Genomic DNA, 14,753 nt, shown 5'->3' on the forward strand with positions numbered 1-14,753 from the left:
TATTTTTTTGTTTTTTGTTTTATTGAGGTAGGGTCTCACTCTAGCCCAGGCTGACCTGGAATTCACTGTGGAGTCTCAGGGTGGCCTGGAACTCATGGCAATCCTCCTACCTCTGCCTCCCGAGTCCTGGGATTAAAGGCATGTGCTACCATGCCCGGCTCCTAGTTATTTCTCTTAAGCATGCCCTTGTTTCAGTCCCCCTTTTCTTTAATTTCTGCTTTTCTTTACTTTTTGGGGGGAGGGGAGGGCTTGAGGTAGGGTCTTACTCTGGCCCAGGCTGACTTGGAATTCACTGTGGAATCTCAGGGTGGCTTTGAACTCATGGCGATCCTCCTACCTCTGCCTCCCAGTGCTGAGATTAAAGGTGTGCACCACCACGCCTGGCTCTGGCCTTTTTTTTTTTTTAATGGAAGAGAGAGAGAGAGAGGACTGGTGTGCCAGGGTCTCCATCCACTGTAATCAAACTCCAGGCACATGCGCCACCTTGTGTGCACGTGTGACCTTGTGCGCTTGCATCACCTGTGCGTCTGGCTTACGTGGGGTCTGAAGAGTTGAACCTGAGTCCTAAGGCTTCACAGGCAAGCTCCTTAACTGTTAAACCATCTCTCCAGCCCCGCTTTTCATTAAAAAAAAATTATTTGTATGTGTAGATGTGTGCGGTGTGTGTACATATGGGTTTGTGACAATCTCTGGGTGTTCATCCTCTCCTTCCACTTTCTTTTTGAGACAGGGTGTCCATTGGTGATTTTTAAAAAAATTTATTTATTTTTTTTTGTTTTTGCTGCTGCATGTGTGCCAGTCCCACTGACTTGCTAGCTTCTGGATTCTCCTGGCTTCAGCTCCTTTTGCAGTAGGCACATTGGGATCACAGATGTGTGCACCACTTTGGGCCTGGCTTTGCGTGGGTGGCTGCTCTCCATGAAGAACGAGAAATGGAATTTAGGCCAGCAGGCTTGCAAGCAAGTACCTTTCATCACTGAGCCATCTCCCTGGCTCTTGTTTTCATTTTTCAAAAACGTTGTATTTCTCCTTCCCCTTAATTTCTATTCATTCCACATTGTTTGTTTTTTTCTTATTTTATGCTGTTCCTCTGCATGAGCAGAGACTTCATTTCTGCCACAGCAGATGGAAAACAGCTGCAGGAGAGTGAGCCAGATTCTGGCAGTGGGGAGCTGGCTATATAACACCCCAAAGCCCACCTCCAACAACACACCTGTCCCAGCAAGGCTCCACTTGCCAAGTTGCCACCAGCTGAGGACCAAGAATTCAGACCACATGAGATTTTGTTTGGATGGGGGGGGACATCTGATTGGCACCACCACATAGGTGAACCAGAATTACCCTCCAAATACCATGTGCATCACCTTCTTTGCGGAGGCAAAGGCAGCGCCCACTCTGGCTTGAAAGATGACTGTTGGCAATTCTCAAAGTATTCCCCTGTAGGCTGACCAGTCTAACCCAGAAAACACTACCACGTATGATCATTTCAGCTTGACACCCATGAGACACACCAGTTTTTATGTTGTATTGGAGAATAAAACTGATTTGGCAGTTTTAGATTATAATCAGCACAAATCTTCCTTTCTGGCTTCTGAGAGCATAATGTGTCCCTAGGAGCAGCAGAGGAGAGACAGACATCTTTCCTCCCAGCTTTCTGTGTTTCTTTGAATTAAATCTTCACTTGGTTAGAGCAAAGAACGACTCATTGGCCTCTATGTTTATCACTTTAAGTGGGGTTCTAATTTGTCTCGGAAGCTGCTAGGGAGCCCGAGGATATCATTGCCAGTCTCAAGAGTGCACTTTCAGGCTATAGACAGTACAGCCATGGCTGCTAGGCCTAGATATGAGGATCACATTCAGTAACAGCAGCAATAACAGCTACCACTTAGCAGGTGCTAAAAAGTACCAGAAAGTTCTGTAATAATCTCCTTAGTGCTCATATCAACCCTAAGGGGTGTCTACTGTATTATCTGACTTAAAGAAATATTTTATTATATTTATTTTTATTATTTTTTGTTTTCTGAGGTAGGGTCTCACTCTAGCTCAGGCTGACCTGAAATTCACTATGGAGTCTCAGAGTGGCCTCAAACTCATGGCCATCCTCCTACCTCTGCATCCACATCTGGCTTTTATTTTTATTTATTTATTCAGGGCAGGGAAGGAGAGAGAGAGGGAGAATGGGCACACCAGGGCCTCCAGCTGCTGGAAACAAACTCTAGACACATGTGCCACTTTGTGCATCTGGCTTACATGGGCCCTAGGGAATCAAACCAGGGTTCTTTGACTTCCCAGGCAAGTGCCTTAACTGCTGAGCCCCTCTCCAGTCCTTACTGGATTTTAGAAAGTGGTTGCTGAGGCACCGAGAGATTCAGTAACTTGTCTCAAGTTAGTAGAGTTACTAAGTGGTGGAATCAGGCTGGAGTGTGGGCAAACTGGCTCCCTGAATCTGTGCTTTTCATTTCTCTCCATTCCTCAGTCTTCAGGAGGTCCTGGAAGAAGCAGAACATGAGGACAATACATATGAGACAGTTGGGGGCAGAGATGGAGCAGTGGATGGGTAAATCAAGGAATCCATTAGTAGGGTCTCTTAAAAACCCTGATCTATGAATTGTAAAGTCAAACGTAGGGTGGAATCAGTGTTGAGGAAAGCTAGAGATGGTAGAGGAGGTGGTGGGCTGATATGGGACCCTAGAGTGTCCAGCCTGAGATAATGGTGGGGTCATTGTCACAAGTAGTGGTGGCAGAAAGCACCTCTGACACCTCTGACTTGTATGTGGCCCTGAGATAAAGTTTCAGAGATGCCAGGATGCAGCCTCCACCACCCTCAAATGCTGTCTCTGAAAGAAGAGCTTCTTGCTCCAAGAAGGCAAGAGGCTGTGTCCTTCATTTTCCCAGGTCCCTGTCTGTGTGCTCATGTCCCTATGATGGGTCATCAGGGCCTGAGACTCCCGCAGCTCCCATGGAAGTCTTTGTGGGTGGGGCCAGTGAGGGCAAGGATGAAGGATGGAGGGAGAGCGCTAAGATCAGCATGGACCAGGGCAGGGCTGAGGAAATGAAGCAAGAGACAGGCTATTCCCTGCTTCTATGCTAGAGCTGGTTCTGAGGGATAAAAGGGATCCCAGAATTCAGCCCCCCTGGGTTAGAGTTAGGAGTTTGAGGGTTTAAGCCTGAACCTCCAGTCTGTGTTGAAGATGGATTGCCCTTGACTCTTCTGTACCTGGAGCAGAAGCCAGCGATGGGGAGGTATTGAAGGATTCCGAAACGACTTTCATCAGCCATGATTGTGAAATCTCTTGTCTATTCAGACTTTACTTCCTCTCTCTAGGTTGTTCCTATCCCAATGTTCCCGTGTGTTTCCATTCCAGTAAGATAGCTGGTGGTGATCAGTACCCTTGAAGAGCTAATAGGAGCCATAAAAACTAACGCACCCTCCCAAGTATTTCATGCCTGGTGAAATGATGACACTTGAAGGCCTGATTAGAAAAAGCTCTCATCATCAATAAACAAACAAAAACCCAGGGCTATGTGAATATTAATAGCCCAGAGACTTAGGTGGAGGTATCAATATTCTTGAATAACATCTGTTCACACTTCATCATTTTAATTAATAAGTTCTCTCTCTCTTTTTTTTTTTTTTCTTGTAATTTCAGCAGGCGGCATCTCAGGGTAAAAGAACCAGACCTGGATTTATGTGAATAGGATTTTTTTTTTGTTTCATCACTGAATCCAAATAGCATTTTCCTAGTGTGAAAACAGATGGTAGAGACTTTATTTGTGGTCAAAGGCATTATGTCTGAGAGTGAGCCTCTCTTTGGCAGGCAGATTTGAATAAATTCAGGAAGTGATTTAAGACATGACATGTCTCCTAGAACCTAATCTATGACAGGTACTTTTATTAACAAAATTTATACACTCAAACACAGTGACTCTGAGGAGCTAATTTTCATTTTGGCAAATCATGATCCTTTTTTTCTTCCTTGGCCATTGACTATCTATGTAAAAATTAAGATTGTCTTGGAAAGCCAGTCTGAGAGTCAGAGATTGCATGTTTCTTATGTCCTAGCTAAAAAAAAAAAAAAAAAAAGAAAAAAAAAAGTCCTCTGGTCTGCTTTTGAGATTTCAATGTTTGAGTGTTTGAGAGAACCTATTTTGGGCAACTAAATCCTGGCTTGCTATTTACCTAATTAATCAAAAATGGTGACTTTATTATTTCCAACAGTGCAAAATTTCAGTGACATATTGTCTTGAAGGGATTCTTGAAATCATAAATTACTTTGCAAATATGAGGATGTGTATTGTTACTGTTACAATATAAAGTCAAAATTCTATATTCTCCAGGAAATGACTCAACAAGGTTAACTCTTCCCTGCTGCTAGGGTTTAAGCGGCTTTGGAACTCAGATGAGGGTCTTTACAGGGAATTTTTATTTTGTTTTGTTTTTGTTTTATGAGGTAGGGTCTCACCCTAGCCCAGGATGACCTGGAATTCACTATGTAGTCTCAGGTTGGCTTTGAACTCATGGTGATCCTCCTACCTCTCTGCCTCCCAAGGGCTGGGATTAAAGACGTGAGCCGCTACACCTGGCTATGTGGAATTTTTTGTAAAAAATATATTTTTTAGTTACTTATGAGAGAAAGAGAGAGAAAATGGGCACACCAGGGCCTCTAGTCACTGCAAATGAACTCCAGATGCATGCGACACCTTATGCATCTGGCTTTATGTAGGTACTGAGGAATGGAATCCAGGTCATTAGGCTTTGCAGGCAAGCGTCTTAACCACTGAGCATCTCACAAGCCTATACAGGGAACTTTTTAAAGGTCTACACACCCAGTTGTAAAAAGCAACAGGAAGGGATAATGTACTGGTAGTGACTTACTGCTGTGGTGTATTTGGGGGTAAATTTCTTCTCATAGTTCTCCAATGAACTCAGATTATAATTTCTTGATTTCCACCCCCCCCTTATCAGTTTCTTTCCACCTCTGTCAATCCGTCGATTTAAGTTTGGAGAATGAAGGAGAAGTTGGTAGGCGACGACACAGTACCAGAACTGGGCTGAGACCTCTGAACCGACACCCTGCAGAGGTGATGTGTACCGGCATCATCTTGGAACCATTTAAAGCTGTGCAGACCTCCACAGGCCTAGGGAACCTCTAACTTCATGTAACAAGATGTTTCTGGTTAACAATCACCTTGTGAAAACAAACAACTAAACACACACACACACACACACACACACACAGAGAGAGAGAGAGAGAGAGAGAGAGAGAGAACACAGGTTCTGATCCAATAATCTGTGGTACATGCCTTTAATCCCAGCTCTTGGGAGGCTGAGGTAGGAGGATGGCCGTGAGTTCGAGGCCACCCTGAGACTCCATAGTGAATTCCAGGCCAGCCTGGGCTACAGTGAGACCCTACCTCCAAAAAAAAAAAAAAAAACACACACAAAAAAAATCAGGAATCTATATGATGTGTAGTGTGTGAATGTGCAGATGCACATGCTCCAGGCACGTGTGTGTGGAGACCAAAGGAAGATGTTGGGTCTTTCTCTCTAAGTCTTCCACCTTACTTTCCTGTGGCCCAGTCTCTCACTGAACCTGGAGTGCTCCATTTTTCAGTTATACTGGCTGATTCACTGATGCTCCTGTCTCTGCCCCCTTCTGGGTTGGGGTTATAGGAATGTATGTCCATTCCTGACTTTTTTTTTTTTAATTGCATTTAGCTTTTAAAAGAATTATTTTTGTTTATTTTTATTTATTTATTTGAGAGCAACAGACAGAGAGAGAAAGAGGCAGACAGAGAGAGAGAGAGAGAATGGGCGCGCCAAGGCCTCCAGCCACTGTAAACAAATTCCAGACACGTGCGCCCCCTTGTGCATCTGGCTGAAGTGGGTCCTGGGGAGTTGAGCCTTGAGCCGGGGTCCTTAGGTATCACAGGCAAGTGCTTAACCACTGAGCCATCTCTCCAGCACCTTTTTTCTTACATGGATGCTGGGGATTGAACTCAAGTACCTGTGCTTGCATAGCAAGTGCATTATACCCACTAAGCAATCTCCTCAGGCCCAGAAAAAAAATCTTTTTCTTTTTTTTTTTTTTTTTTGGTTTTTCAAGGTAGGGTCTCACTCTGGCCCAGACTGACCTGGAATTCACTATGGAGTCTCAGAGTGGCCTTGAACTCATGGCGATCCTCCTACCTCTGCCTCCCGAGTGCTGGGATTAAAGGCGTGCACCACTACGCCCGGCTTTTGTTTGATTGTTTTGAGGCAGGATCTCACTCCAGCCCAGGCTGACCTGTAACACACTCTGTAGCCCAGGCTGGCCTCAACCTCATGACATCCTTCCTACCTCAGCAAGAACCTCCAATCACTGAGCCATCTCCCCAGCTCCCGAAAGTTTTCTTTTAGCTTGTGATTTCAGAGGTTTCAGCCCATGATGGTGAGGAGAGCAGAGCAGAGCAGCTCAGATCGTGGTGGGGAGGGAGCAGAGTGGAAAATTAACAGAAAGAGGTCAGGGTAAGAAATAGTCCCCAAGGGCTGGCTTCTCCTAAAGAAGTTCCGCCTTCCACAGTTCTACCACCTCCCAGTAGTCTGGTCAAAGTTTGAGTCCATCAGTGGATTAAATCATCAGATGAGAGGCCTCATGATCTAATCCTCCCTGGAAATACTCTCTGGGGAAAATGGAGTAAGATGTTAGATAGGGAGATTGTGAAGCGGACATCAGAGAAGTCTAATACAAAACTCACTGGCAGGAGAATGGGTGTTGTCCTGGAAAAGTAGTCCTGGAGTATTTTTGCAGCTGCTGCTGCGTGGCCACACTTGTCTCCTGGATTTCTGAGCTCTGATTACATGTGCTGGCTCAGCAATTCAGCACTTGATGTCTCTCTCTCGTCCTTGTCCTTTTAATGTCTTCCTAGGTCTTGTTAACCCATTCTACTTGCCCATGACACACAGCAGTGTCTTTGGAAGCTTGTGTCTTCTACTTCGTGTGTGTGTGTGTGTGTGTGTGTGTGTGTGTGCTGTATAATCTCACATAAATATATGTATATCACATGTGTTGATTTGAGTTTGCCTAGTGGGAGATAAATCCTTTCTTTACAAGCACAATTATGTTTTCTGGGGCCTATGGAGTCTTCCATGACTCCCTAACTATATGGAGACCTCCCCAGTTAAGGGGGCTTGGAAAGCAGCATGTTTAATGGGGGACAGTGAGGTAGGAACACAGTGCCAGTGTCGGGGTGGGGGGTGATGTAGGTTTTTTCACTCGTGATTCATTCTGCACTCTTTGCACTTGGCTTTGTTCAGATTGCTTCCCATCCAGGAGCAGTCAGAAGGGATGTATATTTAGAGTCAACTTCCAGGCTTTCACGAAAGCTTTCTGTGCAGAATGAAGCACAAATGTGCTGGGGCTTTCTCCACCTAACTTCCCCGTGTCGCATCCCTTGCCATGAGACATGAGCCATGACTGGGATGCAGACAGGGTGAGGTGGTTTGATTCAGGTGTCCCCCATAAACTTAGCTGCTCGGAATGCTAGGTTCCCAGCTGATGGATATGTGGGAATTAATGCCTCCTGGAGGGAGTGTATTGTTGGGGGCGGGCTTATGGGTGTTATAGCCAGTTTCCCCTTGCCAGCATTTGGCACACTCTCCTGTTGCTATTGTCCTCCTTGAGTTAGCCAGGGGGTGATGTCCACTCTCTGCTCATGACGTTGTTTTCCCCTGCCATCATGGAGCTTCCCCTTAAGCATGTAAGCCAAAATAAATGTCTTTTTCCCAGAAGCTGCTCTTAGTTGGGTGATTTCTACCAGCAATGTGAACCAGCCTGCAACACAGGGCATGCAGGGGGAGAGCACAACCCAGGTTGCCTTTAACATTTCCCACTAGGAACCTGGGGCCACTTATACGAGTGACTCATGGCGAGGCAGCTTGAGCACTGCACAGCCCCTGGGAAGCATTCGCTTCGTGATCAGTATGCGTGTGCCCCTTTGAGGACGGTAAACTCTGTGTGCCCACAAAAAGTGGCCCTATCTAAGGGTCCAGTTCTACTGAGTCAGAATCTCTAGGGAGGGAACCCATCACCTACAGTTTAGCAGTTTTTCACTACTGCTAAACTACTGCTCAAGCAATCAGTTGGTTTTTGTTTGTTTGTTTTTTCCTGTTTTTCAAGGTAGGGTCTCACTCTAGTCCAGGCTGACCTGGAATTTACTATGTAGTCTCAGGGTGGCCTCGAACTCTGGGTGATTCTCCTACCTCTGCCTCCCGAGTGCTGGGATTAAAGGCGTGTGCCACCACGCCCAGCAAGAAATCAGTTTTAAGAGGAAGATATGGGCTAGAGAGATGGCTTAGTGGTTAAGACACTTGTCTGTAAAGCCAAATAACCCAGGTTCAATTCCCTAGGACCCATATAAGCCAGATGCACAGGATGGCACATGTGTCTGGAGTTTGCAGCAGCTGAAGGCACTGGCATGGCCTCTCTCTCTCTCAAATAAATAAGTAAATAAATAAAATATTAATTTTTTAAAAGAGGAAAATATGGGGGATGGGGAAATGGCTTAGTGGTTAAGCCATTGGTTGCCTGTGAAGCCAAAGGACCCTGGTTTGATTCTCCAGGACCCACATAAGCCAGATGCACAAGGGGGCGCATGCATCTGGAGTTCATTTGCAGTGGCTGGAGGGCCTGGCATGCCCATTCTCTCTTTCTCTCTGTCTCTTCCCCTCTCTCTCAAATGAATAAATAAAAAAATTTTTTTTTTAAAAAAAAAAAGAGAAAAATATACCAGAAGGAAAGAGATGTGGGAAATTATCTTAGTTACCTATGTCATCCTTGGGTTCTCTGCTTCCTAGGCAGGGTTCATGGACAACCATGAAACATTGCCCTGCTTATAACCACTCTCCCTTCACTACCCTTCTAAACAGGTGTCACTGACTTTCTTCCCTGTGTTCTTATGCATTCAGGCTTTCCACGACCATGGGCTCTCATGTTTTAATTGAGAGAGAATACCTACACTGTTTTCCTCTGTAGGAATCTGTATGGCTTGAAACTAAAAATCTCCCCAAAGGCTCATGTCTTGGAGGCTTGGTTGCAGGCTGATGGGCTTTAGAAATGTGATTGGGGGCTGGAGATATGGCTTTGCTGTTAAGGCATTTATTTGCCTTTGAAGCCTAAGGACTCATGTTTGACTCTCCAGATCCCACATTAGCCAGACTCACAAAGGTGATGCAAGCTTAAGGGGAAGCTCCATGATGGCAGGGGAAAACAACAGCATGTCCCCTAGGTGGCGCAAGCGTATGGAGTTTGATTGTAGTGGCTGAGGCCCTGGCACACCAATTCTCTCCATCTTCTCCGACTCTGTCTCTCTTGCTCTCTCTCAAAAAAAAAAAAGGGGGGGGGTTGGGTCTTGAGGGTTCTACTTCATTAAATCACTGAGGAGTGAAGAATCAAGGGAAGGGACCTGGCTGAGGCAAGTGGGTCACTGGTGACATGCTTTTCAAGGGTGTTTCTTGTCCCTGGTCTCTTCTTTTTCTGTGTCTCTCTGCTTCTCAGCTGCCATGGGAAGAGCAACTTTCCTTGGCAGGGTCCTTGAACTGTGATAATGCTGCCTTCCCACTGTCCTGGACGCACTGGAATTGGCTGTCTGTGGACTGACGTCTCTGAAGCTACAAGCCACCCTAAGCACATCCTATTCTTCAATTGTTTTTACCAGGCATTATGTTACAGCGATGACAAAGGCCTCTAGCTGCCACAAATGAAACTCCAGAAGCATGCACCACTTTGTGCATCTGGCTTACATGGGTCCTGGGGAATCAAACCTGGGATGTTAGGTTTTTCAGGCTGGCACCTTAACCAGTGAGCCATCTCTCCAGCTCATTGATTTATTCTTTGTTAGGACAAAAAAATGATTTAACTACTTAGTATATCATTCAGGGGCATATCCTATTACAATAACAAGTATATATATGTGTGTGTGTGTATAAAGTTTATGTGTACGTTTTTTTTCTAAGCACTTTATTAGTATCTGACCTTCAAAAACAACTGTTTGGGATAGGTGTTTTACTATCTTAATTTTATAGATGAAAACAAAAAACAAAAAAAAAAAAAAAACGAGGGATTACAACTTGCCCAGCAGTTCTATCTAAATTATTTCACTACTGGAACTCATGCAGTCAAGGTCCAAAGCTACTGTTATTATGACTGCTTGGGTCATGATAGCTGTGTGTGTGTGTGTGTGTGTGTGTGTGTGTGTGTGTGTGTTGGTGTAGGACAATGACAGAAGGGAGAATGCAAGACACTAAATAGGTCAGAAAGGCAAGAATGTGCTGCAACCTGCTCTGGAGTGTTGGGGGAGGGAATTGGAAGATAGCACAAAGCAGAAAAACCAGCAGGATTCCAGCAAGAAAGCTGGAGGTGGGGTTCTCTTATCCCTCCTTGACTTCTTATCAAGCAGTAGAAATGGTGTATTATTGTCCATGGCTCTTTAAAAAAAAAATAATAATGCCACCTTAATACCTTTTGTTTGGAGCCATAAACCTTCATCCCAGCCAATAACCTCTGGGGCCTGGCTCTACTTGATAGAGAAGGCGAGAGGATTTAGGATTAGGCAGGAATGCTGAGCGCGTAAGGAAGTAAGAAGGAGGGGGGTTTCCTATGTTGGGGAGGAGGATGGAGTCTGCAGTAGGAATGCTGGAAGAGAAGACAGCACCCTGGAAAGTACTTGGAGGCCAAGCCCAGGGCAGCTACTAAGCCTGTCTCCGCTAAAGATTGAGGCAATTATTCCAGTAATTCAGGAAGAAAGGGAGCTATTGAATTACCAGAATAATAATTATCTCCATTTCCCTTTTTCTTCTTTTTTTTTTTCTGTTTGGAGAGAGAGAGCAAGAGCGAGAGAGAGCGAGAGAGAGAAAGGTGTGTGTTCATTTCAATGTGTGTGCTAGGGTTAGGATGGTCTGCTAAATTCTTAACTTTTTTGAGTCAGTGTTTTTTTTGTTTTTTTCCCCTGGGCTTATATTAAACTTGGCAAGATCTCTTTGCTCCTGAAACTAAACCTTTTCACTCTGATTAGCTAGCTATGTTTCTCTTTCAGAGTCTTGGGAAGTAGCAGGGGAGGCTTGATTTGAAACAAAACGACTATTTGGTGTCTCCTGGTATTGGCAAGTCATAGTTTCTTATAGATTAGGAGTAATTTTGCATATTCTGACTTAAGAGGGGGAAATAGATAGGATGACCTTTGATCTCTCAAATTCTGAGCTGACAAGGTGGGCTGTGTAACGGGTGGGTTTGGCCCAACATTTAGCACCCTGTGTAAATTGAATATACCCCAATGAAGGCTTGATGCTGAGAGCAGACTCTGAAGGAGGGGCTGTTGTTCATTGGGCCAGTTGCTACCCTGAGACACTCACAAAGATGTTCTCTGTTTCGGGCAGAATGGTTCCTCCAGAGACCTTGGGAGTTTCAAGACAACTGAACGCAAGATAAGAAAGGGGATATCTTGAAAGAGATAGACTGGTCATCCCCACTGGGATTCTTGTGTGGTACATGATTGACTCCAAGGCAAGAGGCCTTGAAAGTGCTTTTCCTTAAGACAGTAAATGCTCTGTTTGGGGAAACAAATGGAAAAAAAAGGGGTGTTTTGCTTCCCTATATCCATTTCCAGAAATGAGTAAATTGTACCATGTGTTTCAAACTACAGTGCTCCCCACGGTCACCTACTGTTACTTGGATGACACAGAGGCCCCTCTGGGATCTCACCCAGGTAAGCAGCAAATAGTTTGTGCTATGGTGGGGCAGAGGAGCCATTTCTCGGTGACTACAAGCAAAGCAAAGCAGAGTAATGCTTTCCCCTGTTACATCCTACCCAATCATTCAATCAATGAAAATCCCTACTTTGCCTGTGGCTTAGAAGATCCTTCTATGTATGTTTGGAGAACAAAGAAGTAGAAGTTGTGAACTAATTGTCTGCAAACAAGGATATAGTACATAGGTTCTTCTTTTCTTTAATAACTACCATCTCTTTTTAAATTTTCATTTATTTATTAGAGACAGAGAAAGGGAGAGGAGGAGACAGAGAGATTGAGAGAGAGAGAGAGAGAGAGAGAGGGAAAGAGAGAGAGAGAGAGAGAGAGAGAGAGAGAGAATGGGCACACCAGGGTCTCTAGCCACTGCAAACAATTCCAGATGCATGCTTCACCATGTGCATCTGGCTTATATGTGGCCTGAAGAATCGAACCTAGGTCCTTGGGCTTCACAACCAAGCACCTTAACCATTAAGCTGAAGGCCCTGGTGCACCCATTCTCTCTCCCTCTATCTGCCTCTATCTCTCTCAGATAAATAAAGTTCTTTAAAAAACATTTTTAAAAATATGTTCATGGAGTGTCTTGCACTCCTGCCAGCATTAGTAAACATCTGTGGGGGTGAGAGGCACATTGTAGGGATCCCATTTTGCAGGTGAGAATTGAAGTATGGCTGTCTGCCCTGGTGTGAAGCCAGTTTCATGCCCATGAGAGCTTTCATGACCTTGACGTTGACAGTCATACTGTAGTTTAGAAGGTGGCAAATTCCTGATCTTGGGAGAACTAAGAGTTTCTTTGGTGAAGCAATTCTACTCTATAGTTTTGAGAAATATTCCTTAATTTTTTTATTTTTTTATTTTTTAGAGAGAGTGAAAGTGAGAGCAAAGGAGAGATAGTTGGCATTCCCTGGGTCTCAACCACTGCAATCGAACTCCAGACGCTTGTGCCACCTAGTGGGCATGTGCAATCTTGCACTTGCCTCACCTTTGAGCATCTGGCTTATGTGGGATCTGGTGAGTAGAACATGGGTCCTTAGGTTTTGCAGGCAAGTGACTCAACCACTAAGCTATCTCTCCAGCCCTAAAAATATTATTTATTTATTTATTTGTAAGGAGAGAGAAAGAGAGAAAGAGAAAGAGAGAGAGAGGGGGAGAGAGAGAGAAAGTCAGAGAGGGAATGGGTATGCCAGGGTCTCTAGCCACTGAAAGTGAACTCCAGATATATGTACCACTTTTGTGCATCTGACTTTATTTGAGTACTGGTGAATTGAGCTTGGGCCATTAGGTTTTGCAGGCAAGGGCTTTAACTGCTGAGCCATCTCTCCAGCCTCACCAGTTATTTCTGAACTCTCAACCTTAGTCTGCTTCCTTGGCACTCCTAATGATTAAATGAACTAACTTTCTTTCTTTTATTCTTTCTTTCTTTTTTTGAGGTAGTATCTGACCTGGAGCTCTGTAGCTCCAGGCTGGCTTTGAACTCACAATGAATGATCTTCCTACTTATGCCTCCCCAGTGCTGGAATTAAAGGCATGCACTACCATACCCAACTTAAATGAATTTTTTTGTTTTTGTTTTTGTTTTTGTTTTTCAGCGTCTCGCTCTAGCCCAGGATTACCTGGAATCCACCCTGTATTCTCAGAGTGGCTTAGGACTCATGGTGATCCTCCTACCTCTGCCTCCCAAGTGCTGGGATTAAAGGCATGCACTGCCATGCCCAGCTTAAATGAAGTTTTTGAAGGCCTATCCCAAACTTCTACATGCTCAAACTTGCTAGGATGGCTTATGTCCTCTTCTGGCAAACATAACTATGAGTGATATGGGTACCAGCAGAGTTACAGGCTGCAGGCTCCAAAGGACTTGAGAATCTGGGTTTACTCTTCTGACTTGGTTGAGTTAGATGGGCACAGAGAATACAAGGCAGACCATGACAAATGTCCCCCACTGGTCACGAGAAATGAAGTGCCCAGTGAAGGCAAGGCTTTGGTGACTGTTACAGTGAGAATGAGGGCTACGTGGATGGTGGCACTGAAGGGATGTTTCTGCACACACTGGAGAACCTAAGAAGTGAGACATGATCAGAAGAGCAAGGAGCTTTGCTGGCATCGTAGAAGGACCATTCATTTCATGAGGCAACAGCACTGATGTGTTTAAAGGTCAAATGTAGCTTAGTCCTGATGGTCTGTCGTAGTCAGCTTCAGTTGCTGGAATGAACTTCCAAACCAGGCACGGTTTATAGGAGAGATGGAATTTATTTGAAGCTTACAGATCCAGGGGAAGTTCCATAGTGGTGGAAGAGGCTGGACCCCTTTCATAGGTCTAAGCAGAGAGAAAAATTCCACCATCAGCACCATAAGCAAGCACACTCCAGGAACCCCAGGCAGAGCTCAAGCACTTTGTAGATCTTGAGCTGGAATTCCCAGATCTGCTCCACTCCCCGCAAACACCTGGGGGCTGGACCTAGGATCTACTCACAGTGACACCAAGTTATAAGCTTGAATGAAACTCCTAAATCTATTGAGGGACATCTGTTCAAATTACCACAGGGTCGATTAAAAGGTGATCATGGGCTAGAAAGCTGGCCTAGCAGTTAAGGTGCTTGCCTGCCAAACCAAAGGACCCAGGTTTGACTCTCCAGGACTCACATTAGCCAGATGCACAAAGGGGCACATGTGTCTGGAGTTCGTTTGCAGTGGCTGGAGGCCCTGGTGGGACCATTCTCTCTCTCTCTCTTTACCTGTCTATTTCTGTATATCTCTCTCTCTCCCAAATAAATAAAAATAATTTTTTTTAAAAAAAAAAAAGGTGATCATAAGCCTTGGCATCACTGGGTCTCTTGTGCAAAAGTTTGATTAGTGAGTAGGGGAGAGTGGGACCTTGAGAGCTACATGGAACCACTTGGGTGGGTTCAGTTGAACTTGAGTATACAAATCACCAACGCTCCATTGGACCTCTTGCTTGTAGATGTATGGATCG

This window comes from Jaculus jaculus, chromosome 13, assembly GCF_020740685.1.
Source record: "Jaculus jaculus isolate mJacJac1 chromosome 13, mJacJac1.mat.Y.cur, whole genome shotgun sequence".
In the NCBI taxonomy this organism is placed as follows: Eukaryota; Metazoa; Chordata; class Mammalia; order Rodentia; family Dipodidae; genus Jaculus; species Jaculus jaculus.